At 43.3% G+C, this 16722-nt stretch overlaps 1 long non-coding RNA gene across 2 annotated transcripts in view; it reads right to left on the bottom strand.

Annotated features, from left to right (window-relative positions):
- Positions 1-1049: 1049 nt before the first annotated feature.
- Positions 1050-16722, bottom strand: part of LOC105465826 (uncharacterized) — a 46528-nt gene continuing 30855 nt past the window's right edge. The window contains exons 6-13 of one of the 2 annotated variants that reach the window (XR_011613835.1): positions 15820-15981; positions 10386-10540; positions 7821-7895; positions 6383-6504; positions 5461-5926; positions 5184-5272; positions 4747-4834; positions 1050-4505 (exon numbers count right to left, since the gene is read on the bottom strand). This is a non-coding gene — a long non-coding RNA (uncharacterized lncRNA). The remainder of the gene's footprint in view (positions 4506-4746; positions 4835-5183; positions 5273-5460; positions 5927-6382; positions 6505-7820; positions 7896-10385; positions 10541-15819; positions 15982-16722) is intronic. The other variant, XR_011613836.1, reaches the window with a different exon arrangement.

Raw genomic sequence — 16722 nt, 5'->3', positions numbered from 1 at the left:
CGACGAAGTTAAGTATCGCCCTACCTTGGCCGGGCGCAGTGGCTCACACCTGTAATCCCAGCACTTTGGGAGGCAGAGGCGGGCAGATCACGAGGTCAGGAGATTGAGACAATCCTGGCTAACTAACATGGGGAAATCCTGTCTCTACTAAAAAAAAAATACAAAAAGTATTAGCCAGGCATGGTGGCGGGCGCCTGTAGTCCCAGCTACTCGGGAGGCTGACACAGGAGAATGGTGTGAACCTGGGAGGCAGAGCTTGCAGTGAGCCGAGATCGCGCCACTGCACTCGAGCCTGGACGACACAGCGAGACTCTGTTTCAAAGGAAAAAAAAAGAAAAAAGAAGTATTGCCCTACCTTTTGAAGACTGAAAATAAAGCTCTTTCTTTCCTAGTCATGTGCCTTGTTCCTCACTGGCTATCAGGTGTTTCTTCATAGCCCCTGCTGCCTTCAGGGACCTTCCTGGGCCAGCAAGGAGTCTTGCTTATCCTGGGACCTGCCAACTGCCCTGGAAGACAGGCATAGGCAGAGCCGCACACACCCCCCTGGAAGCAGGAGGGTTTTCCTGGTCCCCTAGCTGGGCTGGAGCTGCCTTCCAAACACACGATCACTCTGGGTCTCCTGCCCAGACTGTATTCTCCTGGGGGCAAGACGCTGTCCCCTCCCGCCCTGACAATATCGCTGACAGGCCTCAGAAGGCTGTCTCCAGAGTGCCGTGGCCACACCTGCGCCGCCCCTCCCACCACAGCACAGCTGTGTCCACTGTCTGGAAGTGGCCAGCTCAGTGCCACCCTCGCCCGGCAGGCAGCACAGTCCTCCCAGGCCCACAGCCCCATTTCCTTGGCATTAATCTCAGCCTCTTCCTGCTTCAGGGGGCGGGAACTTTGCCAGGAAGCTGGAGGATGAACCACAAGCCAAGTAATGGGACAGTATGTCAGAAAAGGAGGGCTGAGGTCAGGGCTGGCCCCAAGGCTGACAGCTTCCTGACAGGACAGCAGGCCCAGGTTCATGGAGAAGGGCACACAGTGACAACTCCTGATGCACACAGGAATCATGACTTTATCATAACAATCACAAATGATGGGGTAGTACACATGAAAAAGGGGAGCCCTCTTATCACCAGAGGGCTGCAGGCCATTGCCCAGAGTGGCGGGCAGCACAGGGAGGCACTCACTGCATGGCCCCGCCAGCTGTCAGGTCGCCTCTCAATGGGTGGTGCAGTGCATGGTATTCTGAGGACGCAGGTCCTGAGGGTCTTGCTCTTCATCCTTCACGGTGAGGACATGGTCCTCATGCGAGCGGCACAGGGGTGCCTGCAGCAGGATCCCTGATGCCCCTGTGCCCCGCTGAGCACAGGTGCCCCACAGTGCTCAGCAGGAATGCCGGGAGGGCTGAGGCCCAGCTGGTGCTGGGAAGCCGGCAGCCCCCACAAGCCAGCCCTCCCTCTGAGGGGCAGCCGGTGTCCTGGACTTGGGCTTCCCCCGGGGGTTGGGGGGTGCCCCACTTGCCCCAAGCAGCTCAGCCTGAACCCAACACTGTGACCAGAAAATCACATGTATGTTTTAAAGGTTTCCTATGTCCTCTGTGTTCTCCTATAGAAGTGAGTAGGGGTGTGTCAAGCACACACAAGACACTCTAACACCACCGAGTGTGCCCTCACATAGCTGAGATGGACCCGGACCATGGGCAGGCTGCAGCAAGAGCAGCCCAAGGATCCCGATTAAGAATTCCTAAGCCTAGCTGTGGAAGGAGACCGCACCCACCTTTAAACATGGGGCTTGTAGCTCAGCTCACACCCAATCAGGTAGTAAAGAGGACTCAGTAAAATACAAATAAGGCTAAAGCAGGAGGTAAAGAAATAGTCAAATCATGTATATCGCCTAAGAGCACAGGGGGAGGGACAATGATCAGGATATAAACCCAGACATTCGAGCAGGCAGCGGCAGCCCCCTTTGGGTCCCCTCCCTTTGCATGGAAGCTCTGTTTTCACTCTATTAAATCTTGCAATTAAATTAAAAAAAAAACAAAAGGCAGCCCAAAGATCTGGATTCCTGGAGGAAGCCACATGGAGGGCCTTCTCTAAGATGGCCAATGCCCCCAGACAGCCTGCTCCACTGCTTCTGTCCCAGTTCTGTCCAAGTGTGAGATTTCATTATTAAGGGACTGGGCAGCCACAGCAGTGCCCCCTACCCAAGGAGATCATGCCTGTCCTGACCTGGCCACCAAGGAAGGACAGACCTGTTATCCATCACCTTTACTGGTTCCATTACAAATCTCTATGTAATAGGTTGGCTGAGAGACAATTCACCCATTTAAAGCATGCCATTCAGTGGTTTCTGGTACTACATTCAGAGTTGTGCAGTATTATCAAAATCTATTTTAGAACATTTTTCTCTTCCTTTTTTTTTTATGAGATAGAGTCTCCCTCTGTCACTCAGGCTAGAGTGCAGTGGCATGATCTCAGGTCACTGCAACCTCCGCTTCCAGGTTCAAGCGATTCTCCTGCCTCAGCCTCTTGAGTAACTGGGACTACAGATGTGCACCACGACTCCTAATTTTTGTATTTTTAGTAGAGGCGGGGTTTCACTATACTGGCCAGACTGGTCTCAAACTCCTGACCTCAAGTGATCCGCCTGCCTAGGCCTCCCGAAGTGCTAGGATTATAGGCATGAGCCACCATGTACAGTCCAATTTTAGAATATTTTCATCATTCCAAATGAAAATTCCATTTCCCCCAACAGCATCCTTGGCCCTTGACAATCACTAACTTTCTATCTGTGGGAGGCTAAATAACAGTCCTTAAAGAAATCAGGTCCTATTTCCTGAAACCTGTAAATGTTACCTTATTTGGGAAAAGGTTCTTTACAGGTGTGATGAAGTTAAAGATCTTGAAATGGAGGTTTATCCTGGGTTATATGTGGCCCCTAAGTGCAATTGCATGTATCCTCCTAAGAGGGAGGCAGAAATTCACACACAGAGGAAAAGGCAATGTGAAGATGGAACATAAGGAGAATTTATTTACTCTGTGATGTTGGCCCTGAAGACAGGAGTGATACAGCCACAAGCCAAGGAGTACAAGCAGTCACCAGAAGCTGAAAGATGTGAGGAACAGGTTCCTCTCCTGTAGCCTCCCTGTTGCCACTGTGATTTTTTGCCCATGGTACTGACTTTGAACTTCTGGTCTTGGAAATTGTGAGAGATTAAATTTCTGTTCTTTTAAGCCACTAAGTTTGTAGTAACTTGTTATAGCAGCCACAGGAAACATGAATTTTGTTACCAGGAGTGGGGTGCCTAAAAATGTGGCAGTGACTTTGGAACTGGATAATGAAGGAGCGATGGTAGACTTGTGAGAAGCATGACAGAAAAGGCCTAGGATGCCTTCCAACACACTGTTTATAGAAATGTGGATGTTAAAGACTCTGTCACCCAGACTCTGCCTTAAAGGAAACGAGCAACTTCATACAGAAAGTCTGTGTTCTCTTCAAGAACACACACATTATCATAAACTGAATGCTGAGACACATGGACATTAAAGGTGATGCTAAGGGCACAGAGGAAACAAGGAACACGTTATTGGACACTAGACCAAAGATGATCTTTGTTATATAATGGCAAAAATTTAGTTGGATTGTGTCCTATAGCTGTGTGGAAGGCAGAATCATAAGTAATGAGCTTGCACATTCAGCTCAGCAGACTTCCAATCAAAGCATTCACGACTCAGCTTGGTTTCTTTTTCCTGCTTATAGTAAATGCAAGAGGAAAGAGAATAGAGGGTATAATAAAAAATATAAAGAATTTAAAAGTACAAAAAACCAGATAAACTGAGGGAAGAACTGTTATGCCAAAGGAACCTAGACTTGATTATTTGGGAAATTCTCAGACTGCTTAGATTGGAAAAAACCAAAATCCTAAAACTAGGAGATTCACTGTTAGGAAAGTGTGTTCTGTAGAGGAATGCCAAGGGTGTGGCATGTCTTGCAAATTTCCCTAGTGCCAAAGAGATTACACATGAGACTCCTGAATCCCCTCAATCATCTCACAGAAGTGAGGAAGAGAGACAGAATTATCCAGGAAAGATCTGTGGAGAAACCTCATCTGATGCCATGAATTCCATCACATACGGAGAAGTTCCACAAGGATTTTAGAATGTTCTCCCAGCAGAAACACTGCCAGCTTGGACCAGAAAGTTTAGAGACTAGACAAAATCAAAGAACTCCCAAAACTAGAGAGGCAGGAAATAGGCTGATAGAACTACTCAACCTCAAACATGTGCTACCCTTTAAGAAAAGAAAGATGACCATCAGGGCAGAGCCATGCGCTCAGAGGCCAAAGCCATGGACACAGAGATAGATACAGAACACATGGCTCTCCTTATCGTTGCTGGATTTACTGTGCGCCACGCCAGCTTTCTTCTTGCCATCCTCGCTACAACACAAAAGGAGAGGTTTGCACACACCGCTGAGTCCAATGCTGCGGGACCTTGGCCAACAGGCCCTGCCCCGACTTCCTGTGATCAATAAATGAATAGTCACCCCAACCTGATTCCCTATAATCAATCAATGAGCAACCACCCCACCCAGACTCCCAGTCATCAATGAGCAACCACCCCATCCCGACTCCCTGTGATCAATCAACGAGCAACCACACCACTCCGTCTCCCTAGAACCCCCCACAGAGAGGTTCCAGAGCCTGTGACACTCTCCTTTCCCAGCCTCTCTGCCAGAGGGACTCACCCGCTATGGACTTACCCGGGGCTTGGCCTTCAGGAACACATGGCTCTCCGTATCATTGCTGGATTTACTGTGCGCCATGCCAGCTTTCCTCACGGCATCTTCGCTGCAACACAAAAGGAGAAGAGAGATTTGCACACACCACTGAGTCCAATGCTGCGGGACCTTGGCCAACAGGCCCTGCAAAGCAGCTGTCCCTGGTGACAAGGTGCTGTCCCCACCCAGCACACCAGCCTGGCTGAGGTCCAGGAGAGCCATGAAGGAAGGGGCACTCAATAGAGAGCAATGACAGGCCACTGAGGCAGGGAGAAAGCGAGCAGGGTGATGAGAAAGAAGGGACAGGAAAGATGGTTGCCATGGAGCAAACAAAAACCCCTGGCATGAGGAGGTGGGGGGCTAGCCCCTAGGGATGGCTCACAACCCATTCAAGTTGAAGGAAGTATGCATTAGATTACCGGGCAGCAGCTGGCCTTTAGTTCCTAGTTCCTGCTCTCTGAGTGGTCTGCACCAACTCTGCCAGCATGGTACGACCCAGATTCCTCCTCTGTAAAATGAAGGGGCCACATGAAGTCATCATTCAGTCCCTCCCAAGGCAAGGGTCTGTCCCTGTGTGGCACAATGCAGGTTTCATATGTGGGATCAAAGAGACAAGCCCCAACTTCAACAACTTCAAGCTGGGGACAAGAGGAGAAAGACCACAGAAATGTGAACGGTATCTTTAAAAACATTTACCAACAATTCCGTACTAAGAGATGGAATCCTGTGAAAGGTTTTCATCACACTGCTGCTCCGCAGGGAGAGCGAGCCATGTAGGTCAGTTAAGCTGGAGCTCCCTTGATTGCAGCACACGCTGCCCCCAGCATTCACACAGGCAAGACAGGAACAGGTGTGTATCTTTTAGGAAGGCCTGGCCTGTGGCTCCTGCGGACTGGTTGCCTGGTCTGCTCACGCCTGCCTTCTTCCCAGTAGGCGGGGTCTCTTTCCTGCCTGGCCTCCCTGCAATAGCTTTGAGGTGATGGGATGACCATGGTGGTGCAAGACCATGAGTGCACCTCACCTTTGGGCTCAGCGATGATGTGACAGACTCCAAGTCTCTGGCAGACGTAATGGAAGGCTTGATTCCCAGGGTTACACCACTGATTGATAGATTCATTCGAGCGCGTCCATAACATGTTGTTCACTGAGTCCTAACACGTGCCTGCAAAAACAGCATACTTTATTCAATTGTGATGCCACTAGCTACCTGTACACACATTGTACACAAGCACTGCTCAAAGATACAAGGGCTGTTTAATGTTGAAAACCCACATCCCTACTCCCACAGATTTACATGGCAAAGCCCTAGGCTGGGACTTGGAAAAAGCCAGGATTTAATTTTTAATGTGGTTTAACTCCTATGTGAGAAGGAGTTAAGTCTCACAGAAATAGATAGTAATTGATTTATGTGTGACCTAATTCCAAAAAGGATATAAGGAATTTACATTAAAAATCCAGGTAAGGCCAGGCGCATTGGCTCACGCCTGTAATCCCAGCACTTTGGGAGGCTGAGGCAGGCAGATCATGAGGTCAGGAGATTGACACCATCCTGGCTAACATGGTGAAACTTTGTCTCTACTAAAAATATAAAAAATTAGCTGGGTGAGCTGGCAGGTACCTGTAGTCCCAGCCGCTAGGGAGGCTGAGGCAGGAGAATGGCATGAACCCGGGAGGCGGAGCTTGCAGTGAGCCGAGATTGTGCCACTGCACTCCAGCCTAGGTGACAGAGGGAGACTCCATCTCAAAAAAAAAAAAAAAAAAACCAGATAAAAGAAGACCAATTAACATTAATACACAACAAAAAGCCCTAGTAACTGAGCCCAACACTTAGACATAAGCTTCCTACCAGCCAGGGCAAATAGAAAATCCAATGTATTACATAGTGTTCCCTTTCTCAGAATAACAAATGTACCAGTTCCTTACAGGAAATAAACCTTTTTATGGTATAAACCTTGATAATTTGTTACAGGCGCCATCACACAACCTAATGAACAGTATCTTCAACTGCAGTTTATTCAGAGTGATTTCGCATATGGAAATTTCTTATACTGGGTCCCAGACTTAAATAGTACAAAAAATTCTTTCTGGCTGGGTGCGATGGCTCATGCCTGTAATCCCTGCACTTTGGGAGGTGAAGGCAAGAGCACTGCTTGAACCCAGGAGTTTGAAACCAGGCTGGGGGACATAGTGGGACCTTGGCCCTATACAAAATAAACAAAATTAACTGGGCATGTTGGTGCGTGCCTACAGTTTGAACTACTCAGGTGGCTGAGCGGGGAGCCCCGGAGGTGGAGGCTGCTGTGAGCCAAGATCACGCCACTTCACTCCAGCCTAGGTGACAGGACAGATTCTGTCTTAAAACAGAACAAAACAAAATTTCTTTCTTTTCAAGGAAACTAGAATGCCATAGAGAACTGGCAAGATATTTCAGGAAAAATTTGCTAAAATTTTCAATTTTCCAAAGAAACGTGTTTATTTCTTATGCAATCCTGGTACAAGAACACTAAGGCCCAGTGAGCTCTCAGCAGCAATGAGGTCTACATGACTTGTAAACTGACCATCCAAAATATGATACACCAAGCCAGAGGCTAGGACTTTGGAAACAAATATTAAGCTGTTTAATGAGTTTGGAGATTATTTTCAAAGTTTTAAAGTTTTAGGCTCTTTACAAGATTTTTCTAACAATCACACCCTTTTGTTGTTGTTGCATATTAGTGGTAATTAGTGGTAAAGAGATGGAAAATATACGCATAAGACCACAGAAAGAAAACTGTCACCACACATCTTCCTAAATTTAACACTGAACCAGAGTTTTCAAAGTGTTTCCAAAATGGCAACTTTTGCATGAAGGCTTTTCCCGATATACATGAATTATCAAAAGGGTAACTGCAAGGGGGGTTACGATCATTAACATCACAAGGTAAAAATGTTTGTAAGAAACACTTTGTAGTTTGTCAGTGCTCAATAAGGTTTGGTATACATGCAAACATAGCTCAGCTGCAATCCTTCCAAATACTAGCTCTAAAACCAGGAGACACCTTGGCCTTTTCCCTTACCACAGGACAGTGCAGCGATAGCATGGACTTCAGGCTCCAGAGGTTGAATTCCGGCTCTAACACTTTTGGGTGGCCCTGGGAAAGTCATGGAGTATCTGTTTTCTCATTTGTAGAGTGGAAATAATAAAAGTACATACCTACCTTATACAGTTATTGTGAAGACTACATGAGTTAAATGTGTCAATAATTAACGATCCACACCAGCATGCATACACACACACACACACACACACACACACACACACAAGTTTTGATCATTGATCTTATTCCATTTGCCACTTTCAAACACAACTTTAGCACTGTGTCTCTTGAGTTTGTTTCTCCCGAGTAGCTGGGACTACAGGCGAGCCACCACGCCTGGGTAATTTTTGTATTTTTAGTAGAGATGCTTTTGTCCTGTTGACCAGGCTGGTATCAAACTCTTGACCTCAGGTGATCCAGCCACCTTGGCCTCCCAAAGTGCTGGGATTATAGGAGTGAGCCACTGAGCCCGGCCTGAGGAACATTTTTTTTCTATACATTATTCCGTTTAACTATGTGCCCATTCTGAAACCAAAAATACACTGCTTTAATTACTATAGTGTGTCTCCTTATAAAAATATATGTACATTTAAAAATAAGTCAGTATTTTAGGCTTTGCAAGCCGTAAGGATGCTGCTGCAACTACTCAACTCCACTGTTACATACATAAAGCTGCCACAGACAACACATAAACAAATGGACACGCCAATGTTACAATAAAATTTTACTTCCAAAATAGGCTGAAATTGGCCAGAGAGGGATGGTTTGCTGACTCCTGCTTTAGACTAATCTAATAAAGGTAAAAAAGAGTGACACACAATTGAAGCATGTAAAGAAGAGGACCTAATTTTACGGAGACTCTTCTATGTGCTAGACCTTTTGCAAGACCCTTTGTCTACAAAATGCATCCGATCTTTTTAACAACTCCAGTAGATAAGCATCATTATGAACATTTTACAAAAATTAAGAATTCCAAGAGGAAAAATAACTTATCTAGGTCATACAGTTAAGGAGCCAGGCTTTAAATCCAGGAGGTCTTTCTCCTCCAAATCTCCATGATCAACATTTATGTTTTTATCAATTCTTCCCTTATAGCCACAAAATACCTCCCTATCCCTTTTTGGAACGAGGTATAAACATTTGTGCATATGACATAATGTTGATTTCAATTCCACACACATTTACCTGGTACATAGTATGTGCCAGGCAGGCATTGTGAAATGTGCTGGAGATTCAAAATTGTAGAGACCATCTCTTTCTACGAGTTGTCAAAACTGTAGCTTGTTAATGTCAGGCTCTGAATTTCAAAGTATGTCATGTTCTTTTTTATTTTGCTAGAACCGCTAATGGTGCTCTCCACCATATTAACGATGTGTCTTCCGTGGCCCCTTCTGCCCTTTGTAAACAACCACAGGTGTGGATTTTGTTTTGTCTGTGTGCAAGGCTTGCTGCTGAGTAGTTTCCCTATTAGACTGCTGCCCACAGCACCAGCTGTTGTTACAAACTGCCGATTCCCAGCCACACAGCTTTTCGTTTCCCGTTTCTTCAGATGGTATAACTCACTGTGTCCTTGAAGCCTGTATCCATATGTTTGGGTCAAAATACCTTCTCATCCTCACTGGACCAACATAATACCAAGAATGCTATTTCTCTAAGTGTTTTTCAGACAGGTTTAAGAGTAAAGACGTGAATATACATGCCGCTTGAGTCCAATTTTTAAAATATCTGCTTCTCTCCGGCATTGTCCTGTGTTACTTAGAGTTTAACCAATAAAAATCTCCTATATTTCTTATCTAGTTATTAAAATCATATCTCCAAGTTAAAAACCAAAAAAAAAAAAACAAAAAAATGTTTCTATACATTTTTTCTATATTGTGTGCTTAATAGTTTGTATGTGTCCTAAAACAGGTGTTTTACATGCTTATTTTAATAGCTTTGAAATTCTATCATAGTGAGTAGAGTTCTTGCTGTCATCCGAAAATAATGTGTGAAAATACTTTATTTTCTAAAACTTTGTTGAACTGATTATTATCTCGACTAATTTTACAGGAGAGTTTTCAAAACTATACTATTATGTCAACCACAAAAATTATATTTTTAAATCTTCCTACCTTATATTGATAATTGGTACTATTTGTAATCAGAGCTATTGCACACTTTTTTTTTTTTTTTTTGGAGACAGTCTCACTTGGTCACCTAGGCTGGAGTGCAACAGTGCGATCTCAGCCCACTGCAACCTCTGCTTCCTGGATTCAAGTGATTCTCCTGCCTCAGTCTCCCAAGTAGCAGGTATTACAGGCACCCAAGTAATTTTTGTATTTTTGTAGAGATGAGGTTTCACCATGTTGGCCAGGCTGGTCTTGAACTCCTGACCTCAGGTGATTCACCCGCCTTGGCCTCCTAAAGTGCTGGGACTACAGGCATGAGCCACCACGCCCGGCCACAAACAACTGTTTAACAAAGTAAGTTTAAAATAACAGGAAAGCCTTAAATTTCAGAATTTGAGATAAATCAAGGAATGAGCCACAAGTAAAAATCACTTACTTTTCAAAGATCACAAACCATCTGTTCCACCAAAAGGACAGCAAGTGGCAAAGCTGCCTGATCCCCCTGGAGGAGGCACCAGCATCACCAAGTTGGTGCCATAGGTATGCGCCTTCTGCAGCACTTTTAGAGAGGCAGCCCACAGTCAGTATTTGCTGCAGAAAGGAATGAAAACGCTAAGTCCAAATATTTGACACAGAAATTAATTTGATTACCAAAACAGATTTGGGTATAATGAGGGAGCCCCAAACTGAAACTAATGTAAATCCAGATTAGGAAAACAGAGCAAGAAGTAATAGATAAGGAAAAAAAAATAATTATCTTCTGACTCCACAGCCTGACCCCAATTATATGGCCTATTATTATATGGCCTCCTATGATATGATCTGAACATTTCTTGAAGGTGTTCCCAATCCTCAATATGCCCTCATGCCTCTCTACAAATTATTCCAAAAAAATTATCACATGGACTAAATCTCAAAATAAGAGATTCTTCTTCTATTTGTGTTTCCACTAAAAAACCGATATAGGTTGAATACACTTATCTGAAATGCTTGGGACCAGAAGTGTTTGGATTTCAGATTTTTTCAGATTTTGAAATATTTGCATTACACTTAAGAGTTGAGCATTCCTTGGCCAGGTACAGTGGCTCATGCTTGTAATCCCAGCACTTTGGGAGGCTGAGGCGGGCGGATCACAAAGTCAGGAGATTGAGACCATCCTGGCTAACACAGTGAAACCCCGTCTCTCCTAAAAATACAAAAAATTACCCAGGCGTGGTGGTGGGCATCTGTAGTCCCAGCTACTGGGGACGCTGAGGCAGGAGAATGGCATGAACCTGGGAAGCGTCGCTTGCAGTGAGCTAAGATGGCGCCACTGCTCTCCAGGCTGGGCGACAGAGCAAGGCTCCATCACAAAAAAGAAGAGTTGAACATTCCTAATTGAAAAATCAAAAATCCGGCCGGGCGCGGTGGCTCACGCCTGTAATCCCAGCACTTTGGGAGGCCGAGGCGGGCAGATCACAAGGTCAGGAGATCGAGACCACGGTGAAACCCCGTCTCTACTAAAAATTACAAAAAATTAGCCGGGCGCGGTTGTGGGCGCCTGTAGTCCCAGCTACTCGGGAGGCTGAGGCAGGAGAATGGCGTGAACCCGGGAGGCGGAGCTTGCAGTGAGCCGAGATCGCGCCACTGCACTCCAGCCTGGGCTGGGCGACAGAGCGAGACTCCGTCTCAAAAAAAAAAAAAAAAAAAGAAAAATCAAAAATCCACAATACTCCTATGAACATTTCCTTTATTTTTATTTATTTTTACTTATTACATCTGAGATTAGTGAAATTATTTCCTTTGAGCATCACGTCAGCACTCAAAACGTTTCAGATTTCAGAGCACTTTGGATTTTTTGCTTTGGGATGAACAACCTGTATTCCAATCAAGATCTTGGGCTTTTTTTTCCATTTTATACAGCACAAATTCTTGACAGGTTTGTGATACTACACTCATTAACAGCTTGCAACATAAAATCAGCCAAAAGTTTCACCCCAATGAAAGCTTTCAAATATTACATAACAGTTTTATACCTGTGTAACTTATTATAACCCTTTATATATATTTTATTTTTCTTTTATAAAGACTCAATGAAATCAACTATCATTAGGAAAATAATTATTGTTTCTAGTGAAGAGGCGCAAAATGTACTTTAATCTCCCTTACTGGCATATCTAAAACATGGAGTGAGTTTATGGATTTTCCGTACACAAGCCTAGTGAGAACTGATGATGTCAACAGAAAATCAGAGTGGTTCACTTAGAAAGTTGTCAGGCTACAAAATATAACTTAATGGCTGGGCGCGGTGGCTCACACCTGTAATCCCAGCACTTTGGGAATCCGAGGTGGGCAGATCATGAGGTCAGGAGTTCGAGACCAGCCTGGCCAACATGGTGAAACCCCATCTCTACTAAAAATACAAAAATCAGCCGGCTGTGGTGGTGCATGCCTGTAATCCCAGCTACTCAGGAGGCTGAGGCAGGAGAATCACCTGAACCCAGGAGGCAGATGTTGCAGTGAGCTGAGATTGAGATCATGCCACTGCACTCCAGCCTGAGTGACAAAAGCAAGATTCCATCTTCAGAAGAAAAAAAAGTAGCCTAGATAGATGAAAATTCATTTTTAAATGGTTTAGATTAGAAAAGTAAGTAAAAATGAATCTGTCTGGTATTTGTTTTGAATGCCTGTGCTTCTAAAAAGCTTCATTTTTTTAAGCTGCATGCCCCAAGATGTATATTCTTCATTCAGGACATAAATCCAAGAGGATAAATTTCCACTGGTAAGAAACCCAAAAAGGAGAATAACTGAAAAATTAGCAACTTTGTTAGCATAACATTTTTACCAAGATGTTTTTAACAGGCACACTCTTATTAACATAGTAATAGGTAGTAATTTATAAAGGAATAAAAACTTACAGACCTCCTGAATGTTCACCTAATTTTCAAAACTTTATTCAGTTTATAACTGGTGAATTTCAATGTAGTGACATCATGTTATTAATAAACAGAGAATGCATATAAAAGTACAATCCTCACTTGGGCCCTGGAGTTCGAGACCAGCCTGAGTAACAGAGCAAGAGCTCGTCTTTCAAAAAGAAAAAAAAAATACACTGAAATTAAATGTTTACAAACCAATTTCTACCAAGTTCTAAATATACCCTTGCCTTCTGAAGGCTTTTTTTTTTTTTTATATTGCACACATTTTCAACAAGCATTCCTTTAGTATTTCCATTTTTTAGAGTAAGATTTAATTTTCTCCCATGGGACAAGCCCAGATCAAGCCTTCAACTTGTCATGACAATGTTTATTCAGGTAAAACAAACAAATTGTCCTCTAAAAAGTATTTTCTACAGTTCAAAGTATCCAATTATGCAAATTATAACCACTATTAACCATTTTATCATTTATATTTGATACAATAGAAGCCTATGAAAATAAAATACTGTTCTTAAATTCTAGTGTGGACTAATAAGTATTTCATTTGGTGTAAGTATTTAACTTCGTAGTCTCATAATGAATTAATCATAAATATTTTCCGTTTCTAGCATTTCCAACTATAAAAGTAAAGCATAAACTTACACTGAATTCATTAAATACATATTAATTCAGATGCATTTTTCTACATATGGCATCTTTTTCTAGCCTTGTCTTTTTACTACAGCTCATGGTTTGTTACAAATCCAGGTATTTTCGTATGTTATGTGTAAACTCTTATGGAATGATGATTTTTAATCTTTTGGGGGGGTCACAGATGACTTTGAAAATCTGATGAAAGTTATGACCAGAAACATATAAAATGGTATTTAAAACTTTGAGGGAGTGTGTTTCATAATCCCTTAAAGGTTTATGCTGGTTAAGAACTCCTCCTACTTTAAAAAAAGTGCAGTGGGCCGGGCACAGTGGCTCACGCCTGTAATCCCAGCACTTTGGGAGGCCGAGGCAGGTGGGTCACCAGGTCAGGAGTTTGAGACCAGCCTGGCCAACATGATGAAACCCCATCTCTACTAAAGATACACCAAATTAGCCAAGCGTGGTGGTGAGCGCCTGTAATCCCAGCCACTCGGGAGGTTTAGGCAGAATTGCTTGAACCCGGGAGGCGGAGGTTGCAGTGAGCTGAGATCACGCCACTGCACTCCAGCCTGGGTGACAAGGTCAAACTCCATCTCAAAAAAAAAAAAAAAAAAAAAAAAAAGGTACGCAACGGCATATATAGTTTGCTACCTTCTATTAAGGTAGAAATTAAGAACATATATAATGTGATTATATTTGCATGAAGAAACCCTGGAAGAATAAGTGAAAACAAATGTGGTTACCTGTGGGGGCAGAATATAGAATTCATCAACAGTGTGGGAATAACACTTCTCTGCATAAACCTTTGTACACTGTTTTGACTTTCACACTCTGTACATCTATTTTAAAACATTAAACTACAAAAATAATGGTAAATTCTAAAAACAAAGTATCTCCTATAGAAAGCTTTTACTTGCTTGGTCAAGACTGTATTTAGCAAAGATGATGCTAAGTATCAGGTTTCCACATTCACAAAGCATATGCAAAACAGGAAATCAACTAATTTATACTAACAGTGATGATGATAAAGTGTTTACAGTTAAAAATGGGGCCGTTTTGCATTCTTATAGGTTCATGCAAATTTATGTCCATAGCTTGCAACGTGTATTGACTGGAATAAAAATCTGGACAATGACTGGAAGAAAAAAGACGGTCAAGTATGCATAGGTAAGGGCTTTGTAAAGCACAGAGTAAGTGCTCAATAAAACACAGATGAACAGGGCTATACAGGGGAACAAGTCTGGGAAGCTCAGAGCAACATAGCTGTTTGATCCTGTTTCAGAGTGTTGGAGATGGTGGGACCAGCCATGGCAGCGAGTGCTGCTGACGGGGAGACTCTATCGAGAAAGTCTACTTAGTTGGAAGCATCTCATTAATGCTTTTTGCACACTCGCCCTCTTTTCTCATTAGTATTGTACGTTCCTGAACTGGATTGGCTACAAATACACCATTTTCAACCTAATATATATAAAAAAGGAGGTCCTAACATGGTGTCTGTTTCCATTCAGTTAGCAAATTTCTACTTCAGGATATTATTGTGAGTAGTAGTTCCTCAAAAATATTTCAAAAACTGCACCTGAGTAGACATATACCTTAAAACTTCAATATGCTATAGAAACTACTACAAACAAAAGCGATTATGCTAAGTTTGAGAGCTTTCATTTTTCCTAACAGCTCAGATTCTAAATGTAACAAGCCAAGTTTAATAGGTCTATGAAAAATTGTTGATTAAAATTCCTTATACTGGATTCCACAGGCAATGCTTACTACTTACAGGCCCCTGACAGGTCAAAGTGAAAAAAGAGGAAAACAACAAATCAGTCTTTTATTTACTGTTAAGAACAAACATGAGAATAACGTCTTCTCAAAGTATCAGTGACTAAAATCCAAACTCTCTGAACAGTAGTTAACATTAGCACCAGTTGCTCGGCCCCTGGCAGAGTAAGCCTGATCAAAGGCTGACTTTGCTAAAAACACATGTCAACTTCAAGTGGATCTTTGCTGGTGCTTGGCAGTTTCTTCATTCTTCACTTGGTTAGTCCCCAGAAAAACCTTTGGAGTGGTAACTCCAAAACTGCTGCAGCAATTAAGCTTGACTTTCAGCAGCATCGTGGCTTGCTTTTTTTTTTTTTTCCAACTGACTTTCTGTATTGCTAAAAAGATCCAGACCACTTACCATAAGCTTATCCCACTCATGTCTCTTCCAACTCAACAATCTTGGAATTCAGCTTCATTTAGCCTCCACACTGACAATTTCAACTTGAACAGCCTCCTGTCACCTAAAACTCAACACGTCCACCTCTTACTTCATTGTCTTACCTCAACGCTCCTGCTAGGTTAACCTTTAGCAAGTATAGCTCCATTTATGTCACACAATTCTAAATATACCTCTTCAAAGGCATCCAAGATAAAAATCAATGATTTTAAGCTTGGCATTCAGAAGCATTATCAATCCGGTCCTCTGAGAAAATCAATGGATACCTTAAAGACAAACAAAATGCTGTATTATTGTAATTGCGTACTTTGAAAAGACTGCAAAGAAAAGCTGATAAAGCACCTGTGCAACACAAGTAGGGCTGAGGATTGCTCCAAAATGGTAAATCTGCTGGGAATCCCTGCTTCAGCAAAGACGCTCTTCAGGGAAAGAAGCTGCTGATTCAGGAAGGAGAGGAAGAGCTGGGAGGAGTGAGAAGGAGTCTGTCATCACAAGGGGCTTTCTTCCTGCCAACCACTCTGGGCCAAGTCAATATCATCTCAAGACAGATGATTGGACCAGCGTCCCAACCTGTCTCCCCACTTCCACGGGCATCTCAATGGTTTCCTCTCTGTGTAGCCAGTGATCATTTGAAAATGTAAATAAAGCCAGGCACAGTGGCTCACTCCTGTAATCCCATCACTTTGTGGGTGCCAAGGAGGGAAGATCACTTGAGCCTGGGAGTTTGAAACCACCCCGTCTCTACCAACAACAACAAAAAAAGCCACGTCCAGTAGCATGCAGCTGTAGTCTCTGCTACAAGGGAGGCTGAGGTGGGAGGATCACTTGAGCCCCAGAAGTCAAGGCTGCAGTGAGCCATGATTGTACCACTGCATTCCAGCCTTGGCAACAGAGGAAGATCGTATCCGCAGCCCCAACACCCAAAAAGTAAATAAAACCATATCTTCCCTTGTTTAAAACCCTGGAGCTATTTTCCAAGACAGTTACAATAAAATCCAAATTACTGA

Source organism: Macaca nemestrina, chromosome 15 (genome assembly GCF_043159975.1).
Source record: "Macaca nemestrina isolate mMacNem1 chromosome 15, mMacNem.hap1, whole genome shotgun sequence".
Lineage (NCBI taxonomy): Eukaryota > Metazoa > Chordata > Mammalia > Primates > Cercopithecidae > Macaca > Macaca nemestrina.
The sequence above is the reverse complement of the archived record's forward strand: the minus strand, read 5'-3'. Positions and strand labels throughout refer to the sequence as shown.